Source organism: Taudactylus pleione, unplaced genomic scaffold (assembly GCF_031769625.1).
Source record: "Taudactylus pleione unplaced genomic scaffold, aTauple2 ptg000156l, whole genome shotgun sequence".
In the NCBI taxonomy this organism is placed as follows: domain Eukaryota; kingdom Metazoa; phylum Chordata; class Amphibia; order Anura; family Myobatrachidae; genus Taudactylus; species Taudactylus pleione.
The window spans coordinates 17,769,262-17,789,495 of NW_028284558.1; positions in this window are offsets into that span (position 1 = coordinate 17,769,262).

Consider the following 20,234-nt stretch of genomic DNA (forward strand, 5'->3'; position numbering starts at 1 on the left):
AAGCACAAGTTTGTTAGTGAGGGGCGCTTTTAAGATTTGAATTGTTTCCTTTTTATATGTTAATTTTATGATGAGGTTGTGGACTTGCTAACAATCAGAGGTCAGGGCATGGCTTTTGCAGGGTCATACTTGTCATCAGGGCCGGATTAAGGCCCACATGGGCCTGGAGATGATAATGTTCAAGGGCCTATACTGAGAAGGGGAAGAGCTGTGATCGGTGCTGTGTGGGTGTGGTCAAAGTCACCTTGGTATGTACATCCCCTACACTATGAGACACAATGTCTCCCTAACTTCATAAAAATAGAAAAATTGCATAATTTTTTTTAGGGGGAAAACTAGAAAAACTATTTTTGGCCAGTTAGGTAATCATGTTGTCATGTTGATAGGCCTATTTTTATGTAGAGGCCTGGAGCTGTAGCTCCATCCGCCCCATTGTTAATCTGGCCCTGCTTGTCATCTCTGTCAATCATCCCTTCTTTTGCCTGATGGAAACCTCCCCTTTTTGGATGTCATTTCTATTTTTTTGTTGTGGTGGCGGTAAAAACGGCTGTTTAGATTATTGGTCAGCAATTCCGTAGTTTGGTGCGCTCTCCTCATTCAATAATATGTGATGATGGCCCCACCAGTGCATATGACACTGCTCATCAGGCAGAGGTGTCACTGGGGGGTGTTGGGTGCGGACCGCACCAGATGTCACCCTACAAGGGGGTGACACAAAATGCTGGCTGCTCCTCAGTGACTGGGAGCCGGATGCTTCACACTAACCTCACAGTGCAGCGCCCAGCCTTTGGTCACTGAGGAGGAGCCAGCAAAGTTTGGAATGCATGACTGCTTTATGTTGTCCATTCTTGCTTTCCACCACCATACTAACTTCTAAGAAATGTAATTAATTGTCAAATAAAATTTTACCACTCCTGTTGTCAGGTGTTTTATTTTAGTAGATCAATTGTATATATATCTTTAAGGTGTACAAGTTCCGTACAACCACATTGATAATAATCATAAGTGTGTTTAATGCCCTTTTTGGCAACAGTGCAACTGGAAGGCACTAACTGGATCCTATTGAAAGTTTAGGATGTTGCTGTTACAAACTCAAGTGATTTTGCAGAATAGAAATGGCGGTACTCCTCTCCACAGCATTTCAATTAATATTTGTTGGATATCCCCCCCGAAAACAAATATTAAGTATCCCCCAGATGTACAGATGTGCCCTCATACGCCTCAATACGCCATGCAGTGTGAGACACCTGGTGCGAGTGACTTGTGCCGAGCGGTGTAACATCTGTTTGCTCAAATGTGCATCTTAGTCACAATGTGATCATGTAATAAAACCACTTCACAAGACTGCACTCATTAACTTGATATGAGACACTTGTATATATGTATCTGTACAATTTTACTTGGCATGAAATAAAATGTCACAGCTGCATTGTAGCACTTTGTATACAGATTCAGACTCAGTCACACACAGATATACAAGTTTCACATATCAAAGTACTCAGAGCAGTCTTGAGAAGCTGGTTTGTCACATCGCATTGCGACTAAAATGCATGTCTGAGCAAAAAAGTGCTAGTCCCAAACTGATTTACATGGGATCTCACACACCAAAAAAGGCTGTTTGGTGCAAAGTGTGGTAATAGTGTGTGGGAGTGGACACATCTGTACCATGTAGGGACCGCGGCAAAAATCTCCGATATCTGCTTTGGTCCTTCCATTTCTGACCGCAAATGTAGCCCCAAAGTTGTCTATGAGAACTGCTTTGCAGTCAGATTTTATCATCTGCAGATGGCATCAGCTTATAGTATTCTATGTCATAGGCTAGTGTAACAAAGACCTTTTTATGTTCCCATACACAGTAAGCCCACAGATGCCGAACCAGTGATGGTGTAAGCTACCACTCTGCTTCCAGATTTTTGCTTTGATGGGCTCTTATTGGAGCTTATTGGTAAATTCAGGTGAAAAGACCCATTTTCATGGTGCAAATGTATGCAAAAACTATGTCACATAGAAATATGCCCCTCTGTCAGTTTAGTTCATTGAAATACTTCCAATATCATGCTTTTACATTGCTCTGTAATAATAGGTGAATTGGTGCACCAACGCTATACTTTTTCTCCATCAGCTGCAAAAATAACTTCTGCTACTCTGCAATGCCACCATCTTACTCGGTAAACCCATGCATTTTGGCAAAAGTCTGTGCTTACTTGAGCATAACATGGCAAACAGCATTAGCAGGAGATGATTGCCTTGCTTCTTGTTTTATGCTTTGTACAATGACCACAAATACTAATGAACACAAATGCCTATTAAAGGGGCTTATGCAGAGTTGTAGGCAAGGCGAACGGTAATTGCTCCCACATTGTGAACACGGATAAAAATGAAGATATTCACCCATATGAGAGTTTATTCAGCTCTACATTCAGAACACCACTATCCATACACTTGGTATGATAACTCATCACTACAAATGTCCACATTACAAATGGTGCAAAAAACAAATGTGTATGCACAATTCTGCATGGCCTGCAATTCCATCATCATTTAAATTAGCTTATGTCCGAATGACCCGTTATGGTCCAGTTATGTCCCTTTATCTGCAAGTGGAGATGCAAATGAGTTGCGTATGCTCAGCTCCGGAACATGCACAGTGTGAAAATACGCATGATATGACTGCAAAACTAACTTGTGTTCACTTCTTTATCAGCCCCATAAGAGAATTTCACACAAATAATTTCATTTTAGACTGACTACTTGTATAGCATGTTATAAAGTTTCAGGCTTAGGAAATGCATTTTATTTTAAAATGATGTTGTTCAAATATTTTTTTAACTGGTTTTTCTGCCCAATAAATTCTATAAAAAGTAATCAAATAAAACAAGTTATTGTGCAAAATTTACATTATAGATTAAACGTTTTATTCATCTCTATCTGCTTTTCAAGACTTGTAATTGTCTTTTGAACTTTTCACATTTGGGAAAAGAGGTTATAGATTACTATGGAAACTGTTAATGTTTTCCTGAATATTAAAAATAATTTACTTGACTTTTTGTGAAATTGACATTTCTTCCACACAATCTATAAATCAGAAATAGCTGTTTGTCTATTAGTACTTCTAAATAAATAATATGTAATAATAATTTCTGTGTACATTCTTTGTTCCTTTCAGATTTTTTATACTTAGTGTAATATGCGCTACTTTTAAAAAAAAATTCTATTTAATATATCTTGTACCTTTTTATCTATCTATATTTTATTGTTAACTAATTTTGTATATTATTTTTTTTATTAAGATAATATTTTATCATCCCAGATATCCTATACACTTTTTTGTTGAATCAAAACCCTCTCAATATATTATTAATGACTCTTTTACTGAAGGGGGTATATTTAATAAAGTGGGAGTTTTTAGAAGTGGCGATATTGCCCATAGCCACCAATCAGATTCTAGTTATTATCTTCTAGAAGGTGCTTGTTAAATGCATACTTGCCTACATTTGAAAAAGCATTTCATGGAGACTGTGAAAGCAACACCTATGAGCGTGGCGGTAAAGTAGGCGTTTTCTGCTACATCTGAGAGGCGTGTCATACAATTGACTTACATCCACATGCAAATGAGCCCCAAAGCAGTTAGTAAGATCTACTTGTTGATGGAAACACGCTTATAGTTTTCAGAAAATGCATGTAGCCATAGGGATTACTGTGCCTTATAACCAATGCAGAGAAATTATACTAATGATCTCATTTGAATTTATATATATCTCTATTTTATTATATATATATATATATATATATATATAATATATATATATATATATATATAACAACTTTATAATGGGGATAAGGTGCAATCAGGGAGATTGCTAGACTTTTCAGGGAGACAGGGAGATTGCTACTGTAATACCCCACCAGGGCAAGGTATCATAAAAAAAGTGATACAGTATGTAAATATATTATATTAAGTAAATGTAAAAATGAAATGGTATGGATTACATAAAATGTTTAAACTGTAATGTAATGTTATTAACCCTGCTGTTACTTTAATCTTGCTGAAAAAGGGGGGGTTGCCAGCATGGACAATGCTGAACTGTATTGAAGATCAGCCGCATGCTGGCAGCAGGAAGGTGCCAGTGAAAGTCGACAGTTATAAAAGGGGAGGGAGAGAAGCTGTTAAACATTTATTTTTAGTGAGTTGAGTTGGACGGAGGAAGAGTGCAGCCAGTCTGGAGCGGCATCTTATCTCAGGGAGCATATGAATGAAGAGGCGCTGTAGTAGCAAGCTCATGGAGGGAACCTGAGCCCCGCATTGGCGATGGCAGACTGGTCTGGCGATGTGTAGGAGCAACTGTCACCATGCGGCGTGGCAGTAGGCAGTGCCCTGAGTCCCATCAGCATTGAGAGTCAGCCAGAGAGAGAGAGGTGGCCATCAGCACCAGGGTCTGCCTTAGAAGCACTGCAGGAGGCAAAGCTGAGGAGTCCATCATCCAGAGGGGTGGAGATAAAGGTCCATCCAGTGTCAGAGAAAGCCTGTGTGACTGAGAGGAGATATCTCAGCACTGCCACCTTCCTAACTGTCATAGGAGTGTTGAGCTCATGTAACTGATATTTGCTCCAGATATTTGAACCCAACACGTCATACATATTCCCCGTCAGTAAAAGTAGTATTGACAACTCAGGAAGTAACAAGGAAAATGTCTCTAGTCTTATAATATAGAGAAGAGAGATGCAGTTCCACTATATGCTTTTTAACAGGACAGCCCCTTTATTGCTAAGGATAGAGCACAATGCCTTACAGTGACTGCTATTTATAGATATATCATGCCTTGCACAACCAAGCCACTTATAGATGACCTCAAAGAATGGAGCTTGAGAATAGTGGATAAAAGAGTTCTGTAAGGGGCAGTCTATTATTTAGCAAAGCTGTCACTTATAGAGAAAGAGATATTCAGAGAACTATTTGACTATTAACTTTGTCAAGTTAACACTATTTCTCTTCTCAAACTTCATCAACAGTTCAATAAAATATTATTGTTCCTCCCTTTGGAGAAGCTTCAGCAGCACATTAATGAACTTTAGTAATTCATTTAGCACATATAAAGTTTATAACAGCTAATAGTACAGACTTCAGTTATTGTCTACCTCGGACACATATAACAGGAACTGAGAAGGATAACCTTTGTGCACCACCAAGCTCATAAAACTGGGTAATATTCAAAAGAGAAAATAATTAATTTGAGGGAAGATATACTGCAGTATAAATACAGTTGTGGTAGCTAGCAGGGTGAGAAAAGGGTTAAGGTAGTTTAGGAACATAAGTATAAATTATTGTATGTACCCTTTGTATTGAAAGAGTATTGTTTTAGAGTGCTAGTTAAGTTGGCAACATAGAGTAACAAAATAGCAAGATCATTTGTTGATGATTCATTTTCTAAGTGCAATAATATAGTATTTGCAAAATAAAGTTAAGTTACTTGAGTCTACGGTTTAATAGGGGAATTTGCCTCTCTGAGAGGGTGGATAATTCGGGAAGGTAGTTGCAAAAACCTTTTGCAAATCCGCCACGACTTCCGTATAACTAACCTGTTAAGCCACTAGGTGTAGTGTGTCAGTGAGTGTGGGGGCATTATTCTACTATTTCAGGGAGTCCCCCTGACAATGAGGGAGAGTTGGCAAGTATGGTTAAATGTTAAGTAGAATCTGACTGGTTGCTATGGGCAACATCTCCACTTCTAGAAACTCTCACTTTAGTAAATATACCCCAAGGAGCAAGCCACTATGCATTGGTACCTAATGAGATCATCCTCTGAGTTTACAAATTGTTATTGTGTTTTGTTATTTGTTTCTTGTACATGACTTTGCCTCTTTGTTGTATTTTTAATCATCTGCAAACTAGATCTTCAAAGCGACGCTCATATTTGCATCCATAAATACATTGAGTCTAAAGCATATTAAAAACAAATTTAATTATTTTAGAATTGTGTTCAGTATACATGTAAATGCACCTAAATCTTTTTAATTAGTAAATATGACTGCTTGTTGAGATTTCCAAACAGCCAGGTAAAACCTTGCATTGCAATGTTTTATAAAAGCCTACACTATGGGGCCAATTCAATTATCGAAGGGCTAACACCAGCATGGCTTTCAGTGGCTTCCCAAGATATGACTCTCAAGCTGATTTCTGCTAGCAGACTATTGCGTTGCAAGCAGGAAGCAGGCCACCTTAATTGCCCTTGTGGTGAAAGAACATACTTTCCTCCGCATTTTTGCAATGGTTGGTTGTTTTAGAACGTTGTTTGTGTAATGTTTATATATATGTAGTTGGTTGAGTCTGCTAAATATGGACCCAGAAACAAATGTATTATTAGAAGCAGATTATTGAGATTTTAATTTTAGCCACTATTTTTCTTGTTTTGCTCATACTATTTCAGTTTATGTACTCTGTAAGGTGGTGCAGACCCCTTGTCATATGAATAAAGGATAGTAATACTAAATATAATACCTATTGCTCCACTCATATTAACCTAGTTAAGGTGCAGCACATTAGTAAGTCTGGTTTCCTAGTTTCTGTAAATAAATAATTATTTTCGTATATAGCATCTTTCACCCAAGAGGACTTAAAGTGCTTTATATATTTGTAGGGGGTGAGGCAGCAATCTTGAGCTTGCTCTGTAATATTCTAGATCATTCATGTCAGTCCCTGCCCCAGGACTTTGTCGGAGGAAGCTGGAGTACCTGGAGGACACCGGGCTAACACAATGAGAAGATACAGTACAAACTGCAAACCTATATATGGCTCTGGCGGGAATCAAACCCAGTACCCCAGTTCTGTGAGACAGCAATGCTAACTACTTTGTCACTATGTTGCCCCTTATAAATTACCATACTCACTGGCTGAATAAAAAATGCATATGTCTTTTAAAAAGGCTTGGTACTCCTTAATGCATTATTGCCTATTGCTAGTAGTTCTTCACCAATTCATAAATTGTAAAATTAAACTAAAACACAGCTTGATTGTATGCTCTCTCTTTCAGAATGTCACTTGCTTAGACAGGAGAGATGACTTCTAAACTAACTATTGTTTAATTCTTGAACATAATTTTTTACGGACACGCTATTCATGAATTAAGACTATAATGCTGTGTATCTGCCCTTAGTTTTACCATGGGGAGAGCAGTATAAACAGAAATGTAATATAGTATTCTCCTAAGTTTCTAAGTGACTGCAAACCCTGTTTTATACATTGGGCCAGATTCTGATGCTTCTCCTTTCATCCTCTACACAGATAAATATAGGACTTTATTTTCTACTCTGATTTTGCCCTCAATAACTGTCAGGAGATTTCAGTAAATAGGCCCCTAAGGCGTTTTCTTATTAATTAATGCCTCTGGTTGACCTATTCTAACAAAATCACTTCACACATTTTTACAATGAAAGTGTATTTTCCCCTTTGAATTATTAATCCTCTACTCTTGGTATAATGAATGTGTAAGGGATTTAAATGAGATACAGAGGCATTTGTTACTGGGTCCCTGTGGAACATCTAGGTCTTGTTGTCCTGTTGTCAAGCGCTCAGTCATTGCTTCTGTAACAAAATAATAAAGTACTGCACATGAAGGTGACCTACCACGCGGTGTAATCATATCTCCAGTTCAGCGGACATTTTTCTCCTTTGGTTCCAAATTTGCTTCTAAAACATAAATTTAAATGTTGGAGTTTATGCAAATGTATTGCCATGTGGAAACAACACTATAGGACAGTGTACATTCTTAATGACCAGCCGGCTTGTTTTCTTTTTTGTGTGTGCGTGTTATCAGCAGAAGCTGAGTTCCCTCATTGAGTAAGCCATGACCTTGAACAGAAAACAAATGATAAAAGACCTGCTGAGTGAATTAAAAACTTGTTTGCATATTTTGCATAAGTACAAAAAATATAACAATACTTGAAAAGTAGCTTAAAAGGTACAATACTAGCAATGACATGCAGTAAGGTAAATGGCTGGGGAGGCACTGGCTAGCATCAGAGCCAGATTTACAGATACATATATGAACCCGAGGGTTCATGTGGTCATTATACAAAAGAGCAGCAGTATATATTGCTGGAAATTTGGTGTGTTTTGTTTAGGGATGTGCGGAAAAGGTAGACAGGAGAGGCAGTGCCTCACCTGCCACACACATTTTACTCCAGAGTTTTGACTATAAAAATTATTAGAATAATACAGAAGATATTTATAATATTTTCTTAAATTTTTTCTTATCATTTTTATGGTCAAAACCCTTGAGTACACCTACAGTGAGAGGAAAGGCTCTGCCTCACCACACCGAACATCACTGCAAGATAGGCAATAATTTTGGAGATCACACAACAAGGCAAATAAAGCTTTGTGTACTGTTCTTCTGGGCTCTTGAATCCAGGACCTCTGTTATTCAGTATCTGCTTCTTAGCATCTGTCTGTAAGGGTTTGTAGGGATGATTACCCAAGAGCCTAGTCCTGCATAGTCTTGAGGGCAGAGATGTAAGTCTAGGAAATGTGTGGCAGCCTTTGGGCTGACTAGCAGCCTTTAAGCTGTGAAGCAGCCTTGAGGGCTGGAAGCCTTCGCTAGATGCGGCCTTTGGGCCGAGATGCAGCCTTTTGGCTGTATAGCAGCCTTGAGGGCTGGAAACCTTGGCTTGATGCGGCCTTTGGGCCGAGATGCAGCCTTTGGGCTCTGTAGCAGCCTTTAGGGCTGGTAACCTTGGCTTGATGTGGCCTTTGGGCCAAGGAGCAGCCATTGGGCTGTGTAGCAGCCTTGAGGTCAAGACTGCATTGCCTAGAAGAAGACCCCACATGGGTCGAAACGCATTGGCGCTACCCACACACACCTAACGAGGATTCTGGAGATCACCCTTGAGAACAGCCACATCGGTGGCATCTGACAAGCCGCAAAGACGAGACAGGACACGGAGGCTGACTACAGAGGAGAAGAATCAGGACAGCTTCAAGCTGGCAAGGGGTAAGAGTGGATCCCTGTTGAGTCCAGAGGAGATGAGTTCCTAGCTAGGAGGGGGAAGATGACGACTGGTTCCTGCGAGCCACAACCATTTATCCCCCCCTCGCATACACAGTGATCAATTCTGTCAGGGCGCGCTGGTGATTGTCAGGTGGCCCGAGTGGTCTCTGGTGATTCCCTTGGAATCAGATGCTGGTGCACTCCAGCCAAAGTCCGTACTCCTTACCCCAGAAATACATCCTGGGCTACTACGCCATACAGAACATTTCTGCAGCAACTTTACCATTCAAGTGTGGGACGCCGCACCAGCTATTACTGCATTTAATCTCGGACATACCTTCATGTTGAATCTTAGGGTCTCCAGACCTCGCCCCTGTTTGAACACACACTTTTGACATAATCCATTTGCAGCATCATCCTTTATTATTTCTATCAATACTAATATTATTATTTTTATTTATACCAATTTTTTTCTTTACAGTCCATGTTACATTATTGAGTACAGAAGTCCCACTGTTCTCAGTTGTACAGACTGTTCTATCCCTTATTACTTATATATATATATAATATATATATATATATATATATATGTGCACATTATTATTCAGTAAAGTATTGTCTTTTATTCAGTATCCACGAGTTGATTCCTTCTCTATATCCACTACCATTGCCACCTATACTCACCATGATATTTGACATTACCATCACAATTAGGGATATAGAGCGCATTTATCTGTATTATTGAGGTCTGGTAACTCTGGCAATATGACGCTGAGGTGTGCTTAGTGCCACCAGGATAACACTAGTGGCTGTACACAAGATTGTGTGCACAGGACACTGAGGTGTGCTAAGTGCCGCTGGGGTGACACTAGCGGCAGTACACACAATCACATACAATGGCGTGCGACCAGTGCCACTGGGTTGACACAAGCCGCTGGATGCTGGGTTGTACATTCTGGACACTGAGTGTGGTCTGTGCTGCCTGGATGACACAAACGGCAGAAGTTGGTAATTAAGACCGTGCCGCCAGGATGACTCGAGCGACAGGTGGTATAAATGCGAACCATGCTGCCTAGATGACAGAAACGACTGGAACAATAAAGCTGACCTGATACTGGGAACTTGACTGAATACAGAAGACTATGCCAGAACTGGAAACACATGAAATGCTATCACTGGCATTGGAGTAGTGTTAACAAAGGGATGAAATAGAGAAAGGAACAAATCAGGGTCAATCCCAGCATGATGGAGAGAATATAGGAGAAGTTTCAGTGCACCTTCATCTGGCATTCACCTCGTCCTGAGGATGCAGTACGGCAGCTTGTGACAGTACCCTCACCTTGACGAGGGGTTAAAGAACCCCTAGACCCTGGTTTGTCAGAAAAATCCTCAAATAATTTTCTCTTCAGGGTAGGAGCATGTAACAACCTTTCAAGAATCCACGAGCATTCCTCAGGTCTGTACCCTTTCCAATGTACAAGTAACTGAATACCACCTCTAGAATTTCTGGAGTTCAAGATCTTTTCAAGGACAAATTCCTGGCGCTCCTAGACAAGCACTGGTGGAGGTCTACCTGAATGCCTAAGGGAAAATCTGATGGAGAGTAAAACCAGATTCAGAAAAGAACAATGAAAAGTATTATTGATCTTGAGAGTCCGGGGTAACTTCAGATGGAAAGCCACATAATTCACTTGGGAAATAATCCTGAATGGACCGATGAACTTGGGTCCCAACTTTTGTGACCTCTTAGGTTAATGTTTCAGGTGGACAGCCATATGAAATCCCCCACTTTGAGACCATAGGGCCTATGATGTCTGTCTGCCCAGACCTTGGAATGACCAGAAGCTTGAAGTAGGGACTGATGCACTTTTTTCCAAACTACACCTAACCTGGACACAGACAAAAGAGAAGGAGCAGTGGAAGCTGAAGTCACAAAGGAATTACTCCTCGGATGAATCCCAAAGTTGCAGAAGAATGGAGACACTGCGGTGGTGGAGTGGCAGGAGTTGTTTTGAAGCAAATTTAGCGAACGGCAGCAAAGACACCCAGTTGTTTTGACACTTGGAAATAAAACAACAAAGGTACTGCTCCAGTGTTTGAATGCCCGCTCACATGGACTGCCACCAGACAGAGCGACAAAGCAGTTCAAGAGTCTTGGAAATACCTGGATGTCCAACAGCCTTGGACGAATGGAATTCTTTAGGGACTGCTTTACGAGAATTCTCCAGAACAAAAATGAATCTTTTAGGCATCTCAGAAGGAGCTTGAGATTGGCACCGCTTCAGGGAGAAGAAGGGATGATGGTTTCTTCTCTAACAGCAAGACCCTGGCCAAGAGAAAAACTATGGGAAAGGGCATCCGCCTTCACATTCTTAGTCCCAGGCCAAAAGGAAATGGTAAGGTTAAAGCATGTGAAGAACAGGGCCCATCACACCTGTCTAGCATTTCGTCTCTTGGCAGACTTAATATAGGCCAGATTTTTATGATCCGTCAGCACAGAAACAACATGGTTAGCCCCCTCTAACCAGTGTTCCCAATCCTCAAATGCCCACTTTATGGCCAGAAGCTCTTGGTTGCCCAAATCATAATTCCTCTCTGCTGACTGAAATTTCCGAGAGAAAAAATCACGTGGATGTAGTTTATTGTCCTCCAAATCTCTCTGACAAAGCATGACCCCTACTCCAACCTCAGGGAAGGGAAGGTCAGGATTAGGATGTTGGAGGACCGGAGCAGACACAAATGCCGTCTTGAGGAGATTGAAAGCCTGAATGGCTCTGAAAGACCAATTACCAACATCTGCCCCTTTCAGGTCCATGATGGGAGAGACAATAGTGGAAATGGATTTGATGAATCGGTGATAATAATTAGAAAATCTTAAGATCCGCTGTATGGTCTTTAACGATGTGGTTTGTTCCCAATCTATTACAGCCTTCACCAACTTGGATCTATGGAGAACCCACTAGCGGAGATTATGTAGCCCAAGAAGGAGATCTCTTCTACCTCAAACTCACATTTCTCCAACTTGGCATACAAGCTATTATCTAGGATTCTTTGCAGTACCAGCCTCACATGCTATTGGAGTTGTTCCATGGTTTTGGAAAATATAAGGATGTCATCCAAATAGACAACAGCAGACCCCCAGAAAATCCTTCAATACCTCATTGATAAAGTCCTGGAAGACAGCTGGGGCGTTGGAGAGACCACACGGCATAACCTGATATTCAAAATGCCCTGAGTGGGTGTTAAAAGCCGTCTTCCATTCGTCTCCTTTCCAGATGCGGATAAGGTTGTAATCACTGTGTAAATCCGTAGCTGATCATACAGGATTGAGATGAGTGGTAAGGGATAGGCATCCTTAATGGTGACTTTGTTCTTTCCTCTAAAATTGGTGCAATGTAACGATTTGTAGGGATGATTCTACAAGAGTTTAGTCCTGCACAGTGTTGAGGGCAGAGATGTAAGTCTAAGAGTTGTGTGGCAGCCTTTGGGCTGTGAAGCAGCCTTGAGGGCTGGAAACCTTGGCTTTATGCAGCCTCTGGGCCGAGATGCAGCCTTTGGGCTAAGTAGCAGCCTTGAGGGCTGGAAATCTTGGCTTGATGCGGTCTTGGGCTGAGATGCAGCCTTTGGGCTGTGTATCAGCCTTAAGGGCTGGAAATATTGTCCTGGTGTGGCCTTTGGGCAAGGGAGAAGCCTTTGGGCTGTGTAGCCTTGGCTTGATGTGGCCTTAGGGCCAAGGAGCAGCCTTTGGGCTGTGTAACAGCCTTTAGGCAGTGTAGCAGCCTTGAGGGCTGGTAACCCTAGCAAGATGATGCTGAGGTGCGCTAAGAGCCACCTGGTTGGCACTAGTGGCAGTACACAAGATTGTGTACACAGGACGCTGAAGTGCCACTGGGATGACACTAGTGGTAGTACACACAATCTCATACAATGGTGTGCGACCTGTGCTGCTGGGTTGACACAAGCCGCTGGCCGCTGGGTTGTGCACCCTGGACACTGAGTGCGGTCTGTGCCGACTGGATGACACAAACGGCAGAAGGTGGTAATGCAGACCATGCCACCAAGATGACTCGAGCGGCAGGTGGTATAAATGTGGACCATGCCGCCTAGATGACACAAATGTCTGGAACAATAAAGCTGACTGGATACAGGGAACTCGACTGAATACAGGAAACTATGCCAGAAGCGGAAACACGTGGAATGCTATCACCAGCATCGAAGCAGTGTTCACACAGGGATGAAATAGAGACAGGAACCAATCAGGGTCAATCCCAGCATGACAGAGAGAAGATAGGAGGAGTTTCAGTGCACCTTCGTCCAGCATTCACCTCATCCAGAGGATGCAGTATGGCTGCCTGTGACACTGTCTCCCCATATCGTCTATGGTGTTCACTGTCTCTTCGTTCTGGTCTGTTTTCAGTCTTCTCCACTCTAATGATCCCAGTTGCAGTTATTTTTAGCAGAATTGACAGGAACAGCACTAGGGACCCATAAAAACTTAACAGAGTTTAGTAGACTGTAACCTTTAATAGTACTGTAGGCCTAGGGAGTACTAGTGTTGTGTGTTGGGTTGCAGGTGTCTGTGTGTGGCAGTTAGCCCATACAGAAGGCAACTTAACCAGTTATTAGGTTTATTAACCAGGTAGATTAATAGGTAGCTTGGACATGAGGTTAAACAGGTACAAAGAAGTTTCTGTGCTGGTTGCAGTCTGGAGCAATAAGGGTATGCTGGATGTTGTAGTTCCCCAGGTGATGACAGTGCCTATGCCTTTAATGGCAAAGTGAGATGCTCATAGTGCTATGCGGTGGGGGCACATATGATTATGGCACTGTCGCAGAGAGTGCATGTGGTATGGATGGATACTGAGGAGAGAGATTCGTGGATAACGCACACATGTGCAGTAGCGCATGTTGAAGGTCAGACCCTCCAACTGTGCCGCCGTGGGTCCTAGAGACCACCGGGTCGTCTAAATGAATGGAGGCAGCACAGAGTGCTCTTCCTCCAACAGCAGTAAGTGCCCTGTAAAAAGCCTGCTCAAGTACTGGAGATTGCTGGATCATTTTGTGACTTATCCTTATTTCCCGGTATTTGAATGCCCCTTAGCAAGGTTTGTAAGGGCCCTTAAGTACCACCCAATTGTGAAAAATGTTTGAAAAATGTTTATAACACATGTAATTTTGACATGGAAGATGGGCCTCCCTCAGCTCTGGGCCCTATAGCAGCTGCACCCCTTGCACCTATGATACTTACGTCCATGTGTCCAGCCCTGCTTTATATTTTTAACGCTGCTTTCATTGAATCCTGATCCTGACCATGTCTCTGTTCTTGTCATAGGGGTCTACTTACTTAGCCTTAGATGGAGATAAAGTGAATGGAGATAAAGTACCAGCCAATCAGCTTCTAACTGCCATGTCACAGATTGTGGGGTCTATTAACTAAGCCTTGGTGAGATAAGATGGAGAAAAATAAGTCCCAGCCAATCAGCTCCTACCTGTCAGTTTACAGGCTGTGTTTGAAAAATGAGTTAGGAGATGATTGTCTGGGACTTATCTTTCTCCATTTTATCTCTCTCCAAGGCTTAGTGAGTAGACCCCTGTGTTTGAAATATGACAGCTTAGAGCTGGTTGGCTGGTACCTTATCACTGTCCACTTTATCTCCATCCAAAGCTCAGTAAATAGACCCCATAGTCTTGTGTATATTGGTTTCTTTGCTCCTATATCTATCCTGACCTGTTGTTACTGTTGCCATCTTTGTTATCCAGTTCTGGTTGTGTCACCTTCTGTTGGCCCTGCTCTAGTTCCAGCATTCCTCATGTGCGATACTGAGTACTAGGAGCATCTGAATACCTGGGGACAGACCTGAGGTTCAATGAAGCTTGTTTCAGCACAAGATCACACTGAGACAGGGGACTTGGACCTCTTCAAACAGTTTGTGGGATAGGTCCTTCCAAATATATATGTATTTACCTCTGCTGTCCTGTTTAGATATCCATTTTAATCACTGGCATTGAGCACTGCCTCATTGACAACCTGTTTGATTCAGTCATCATTAGTCTGGTCAGTCCTGGCTAGAAATCCTCAGAAAGTGGGGCTATTCCCCACACCCCTGGTGAGGGTGGTTGAGGGGTTAATGTTAATTGTTATAGAAGAACAATAGGTCCCAGCAAGTCTACCTTACCTGCAGGCACTTATGAAACAACAAATGCCAGCTTGCCCAGACATTAAAGGCTTGCTGGCACCTGTAGTTCACCTGTACAGCACCAGGCTGGTTCAGGTTATTATGGGTGCTGATCACTGGTTTTAATTGGCATATTTCATTGCAGGGGTGTGTCTTTGTTTTAGTTTATTTAAAGGCTTGTTTTATGACAGAGCAAATTGTATCCCAGTGATAATTTCATTATGTTTTTTCTTCCTTCTCTCTTTTGCTTTGTTTTGTAGACCCATTTTCCACCTTATTCTCTTCTGTTTTCATATTTCATATTTATTTTATTATTGTTTTAGTTTATATCTCAGTTGTTGCTGGTTAGTTATTACATGATCATGCCCTGTCCCCACATCTTGTCAGTGAGGCTAGTTGGGGGAGGGGGGGGTCTGCTTCTTGTTCCTTTGCCCTGTTGGCCAGGACACCATGGCTGCACTGGTCAAGCATGCCATTGCATGCCAGTTTGGAGAACAGCACCCTCAGCTCTGGTGCTGGTGGGCACTGATTAGATGTCTCAACCTATTTACAGCAGCAGTCATGATGGAACGAGCAGTCTCAAGCCTACCGGGGCTGATGCCAAGTGCCAGGGTGCCCTAGCATGGTCAGAAACCAGCGATTCTGCATAGCAGCTGCCATGTTCATGGGTGGGGGCAGAACTTAGGTGCCATCAGGTCAATGTTGAAGTAGTTGTTAGCACAACATCTGTGGTTGTCCAGTGCGACAGTGCGCAGTTTGAGGGTTATTGGTCAGAATAAGATCCATAAAGAATCTTACGTAGATGTGTGGAATTGACTTTCAAGTCATATGGGTTGTCTAGTGGGTTTTATATATTTTCTGCTTGCTACCCAGTGTACCCAGATGAACACCTTAACATTATATGAACCTTCATTTGGTACACAACATGCAGCAATCATCCAGAGACATGGCTTGGTGTGCATAGGACAAAGAATTTTGTCGTAGGCAAAATGGTTGGCATGTGATGAACTTTGGGTGCAAGGATGTTGAGGTGTGGCTGGAGGTCACACAGCCTTCGTGTGCTGCACCTGATGTGCATAAGGTTTCAGACCTTGTCAGGGTGAATGTGCATCAGGCTCCTAGAAGCAGGTGCTTTGTATTTAATAACACCTCCTGCACACATGGCCAGCGGTTTCATGTTCTATACCTTTGTCTGTGATGTAGTGGACACTCCCTGTATCCAATTGCATCATGCTTGGACCCAGCATCAATCCGGTAAGGTGATAAGTAAGGCACCTTCCCAGTCCGTCTTGCAGCAATGTTCGAATGGTTGGACTGGTACTTGAACAGACAGGATGCTGCACTTTTGTTCAATGGTTTTAGTTTGGGGTTTCATTTGTCAGTTAGTGAATTTATGCACACATATTCCCTCAAGACCCTGAAGTCTACATTTAAATTGCCTCACGTAGTTAAGGTTGCCAAAAAAGGGCATTTCTGTCGTATGGCAGGACCTTTTACTGAACCATCAATTGGGGAACTTGTTCTTTCCCTGGTCAGTGTACTTCCTAAGAAAATTCCCAGAAATACAGGCTCATTCAACATCTTTTTTTATCCAGCGGGGTCGTCTGTTAATGATGCTATATGTTCTTGGTGGAACAAGAATACGATTCTTGGATACAAAGAGTTAATCAAGCCACACAAACAAATATATGTTAAAAATAAATTTATTACAAAGTAAAATAAAGAATACTTAACTTGCCTTTCAGATCTACTTAAAGTATAGATGGCTTCATTCCCAGGAACCCCCTCCAACACCTTGAAGCTGGGATCTCATACATCAAGCAATAGGCTAACTGTATACTGACAGGCAGGGGCGGATTGGGGATTAAAAGTGGCCCAGGAAAAATCTGTGGAGGTGGCCTCATGTAGGCGGCACCAAATTAACTGTAGGCGGAGCCAACAGCAAAGTAGGTGGGATTAGAGATCTGTGCATGTGCAGGCCTCCTTCTGCAAGATTGCTCACTGTGTCCCAAACGCCGTATCATGATTGACATGCTGCTGGGGGGTTGTCGGCCCTGTTTTCTGGGCGTGCCAAAGCCAAATGCCTGCGTCCTTGGACACAGCTTTACTGGCCCCGGCAGCGTAATTTTGCTAAACACCGTGAGTAATCTGAGGGTTACTCAGATGTCCGATGGTCACGCAATTGTTCTGATGCTGCCTCCTTGGATGCCAGAATAATAAATCAGACTTAACAGACCCAACAGATCGTGCAGTGTCAGCCTTTCATGCTGACCCACTCTATCTAATGTAAGTTACATCCATTGACATTGGTTAAATCCAGCCTTTGATTAGGTCGACGTTTCGGTTCTTAATCAGAACCATTCTCAATACCAATTGTAATGGCTAATAGAGAACAACAGTCATGTTCACAATGTATCTGAGACAGGAGAAAAACAGCATACAGTCAAAGCCGCACATCCTAGGAAATACGTCCTCAAAGCAGCGTGCAAAAGCAAATATATGTATATAAATATGTCTATGTATATATATATATATATATATATATAGAGAGAGATAGATAGATAGATAGATAGATAGATAGGGGAAAAAAGGATACCACTCCATAGACTGATTCCTTTTAAAACTGCTGTCCCTGACAAAGGGGGAACCCCGAAACGTCTATGTGTGCATGTTAGTGCCTGTGTATTTGTATATGTATATGAGTGTCTGCATGTACCAATGTATATCTGTATATGGATAGCTGTATACGAATAACAGACAGCCATATAGATACACATTTGTACATACTTACAACATACACACACACTCATATCTGTATACAGATACACATATACATAGGCACATACAGTACATGCACACACAGACACCCATATATCCATATCCACATATCAATAGGCACATACATGCACACACAGACACTCAAATATCCATATACAGATACACATATACATAGGCACATACAGTACATGCACACACAGACACCCAAATATCCATATCCACATATACATAGGCACATACATGCACACACAGACACTCAAATATCCATATACAGATAAACATATACATAGGCACATACAGTACATGCACACACAGACACTCAAATATCCATATACAGATACACATATACATAGGTACATACAGACACTAATATACATATACAAATACACAGGTATATACATACAGACATAGACGCTCATATATCCATATACAGTTACCAGATAGACATATACATTGGTACATACAGACACATATACATATATAAATAAATACACAGGTATATACATACACAAATAGACACTCATATATCCATATACAGTTACCAGATAGATATATACATAGGTACATACAGACACTCATATAAGTATACAAGTACACAGGTATATACATACATACAGTCACACATACAGATACACATATACATAGGTACACACATGCACTCATATTTTGGTACACATATCTATAAACAAAAACAAGATACACATAAACATACTGTAGGTACATATATACAGATACATACACAAATATACAGACAGGAACTAGACATATACATAGCTACATATATGCACACATACACTCATATCCATTCATATACAGTTACAAATTGGCATAAGAGTACGTACCACAGTGACTGCCTTACAATACAAGTCCAGCATCCGGCTCATAGAGGAGGGACGGAGAGAGCAGGGGAGGACTGCTGGCTGGGAACAGGCACCTGCGCTCAGACACACAGGCACAGCGGAGCTCTCACACACTGCTCGGTGAGCCTCAGTGACAGGCAGCCTATGCTGAGCAGTGTGTGAAGATGAGGCACAGCACAGTGGGGATTGGAATAGCGGACGGCAGCGGCTAATAAGACCTGCTGCCGCTGTTAATTCTATGTGATAGGAAGATATTTTTTAAGAGACATCAACGGCCCCTCCAGAGGCCGGCGGGCTGCTAGTGCCTGTGAAGGCACAGACTGATGTATGCACTACAGGTCAGCAGGGTTGCTGATAGGCGCCGGGCACTGGCGGGCTGTCAATTATCCAAGAAGGCCCTGATTAGTGACGTGGTGGGCTGTATCAAGTGCAAAAGACACGCTACAGGGGGCGGAGCCGCTCGCAGGTTGGGGCTGTCAATCATACAAGGCCCAGCCCGAGTGATTTGCTACTGGGGAGTGGAGACAGGCGGCCCCATAATCTGGTCGGCACACCGGGAAACATCCCGCTGACTTTAATGGCCAATCCACCCCTGCTGACAGGTTACATCTTATATAGGGAAGAAACTCATTCATAAGCATTTAACAAGTACAAAGGTCATTTGGAAATATTAAGTAAAATAAAGAGGAAAGAATAGACAGTAGGGGGCACTGTTGCCTCAATTAAGAAAGTTGGACATGTCAAAGACATCTGACTGTTTATGGCGTGTACTTAGCTTAACTGAAGGTAACGCCATATTTATTCAGGATTGGTAATGTCTGGCCACATATGTGGACAAAATAAGACACTATTTACTTAACTTAAACAGTGAACTTTGGGCATTGCACATAAATGAAACTGCTGAACACAGATGTATATACCTAAAACACTATCTAATGTCTGACACAGATATCTATTGCTTTCTTCATTTATAAAATCACACAACAATATGGCATCCAGCAACCATTCTGTATTTGCAGTACACTATAGCAGCTGAATTTTGTTTAGTGGTAGACTGATCTTGTGATGAGGCTTTGCACATTGTTTGGGCATATGGCCCTGGCTCCCTCATGGCTAAGGTGGATGTTAAGTCAGCTTTCAACTTACTTCCCTTAAACCCTGATTCCTTCAGGTTCATGAGATTTCACCTAGATGGTCGATATTACATAGACAAATGTTTGCCTATGGGGTGTTGGTAACTTAGTGGCTTCTTGTGAGTACAGATATGTCCACTTTCATCTTTTCCGCACATGCCACAAATCGCGCCACATATAGTGCGAGTTGCACTCCCTTGATCGGGTACACTTGCTTCTTTTGCACTGCGATCCATAGGATTGCATAGTGAGAATGCAGCCATGGTATGGCGTATCGTGGGCATGCAGCCATGGCAAATCGCA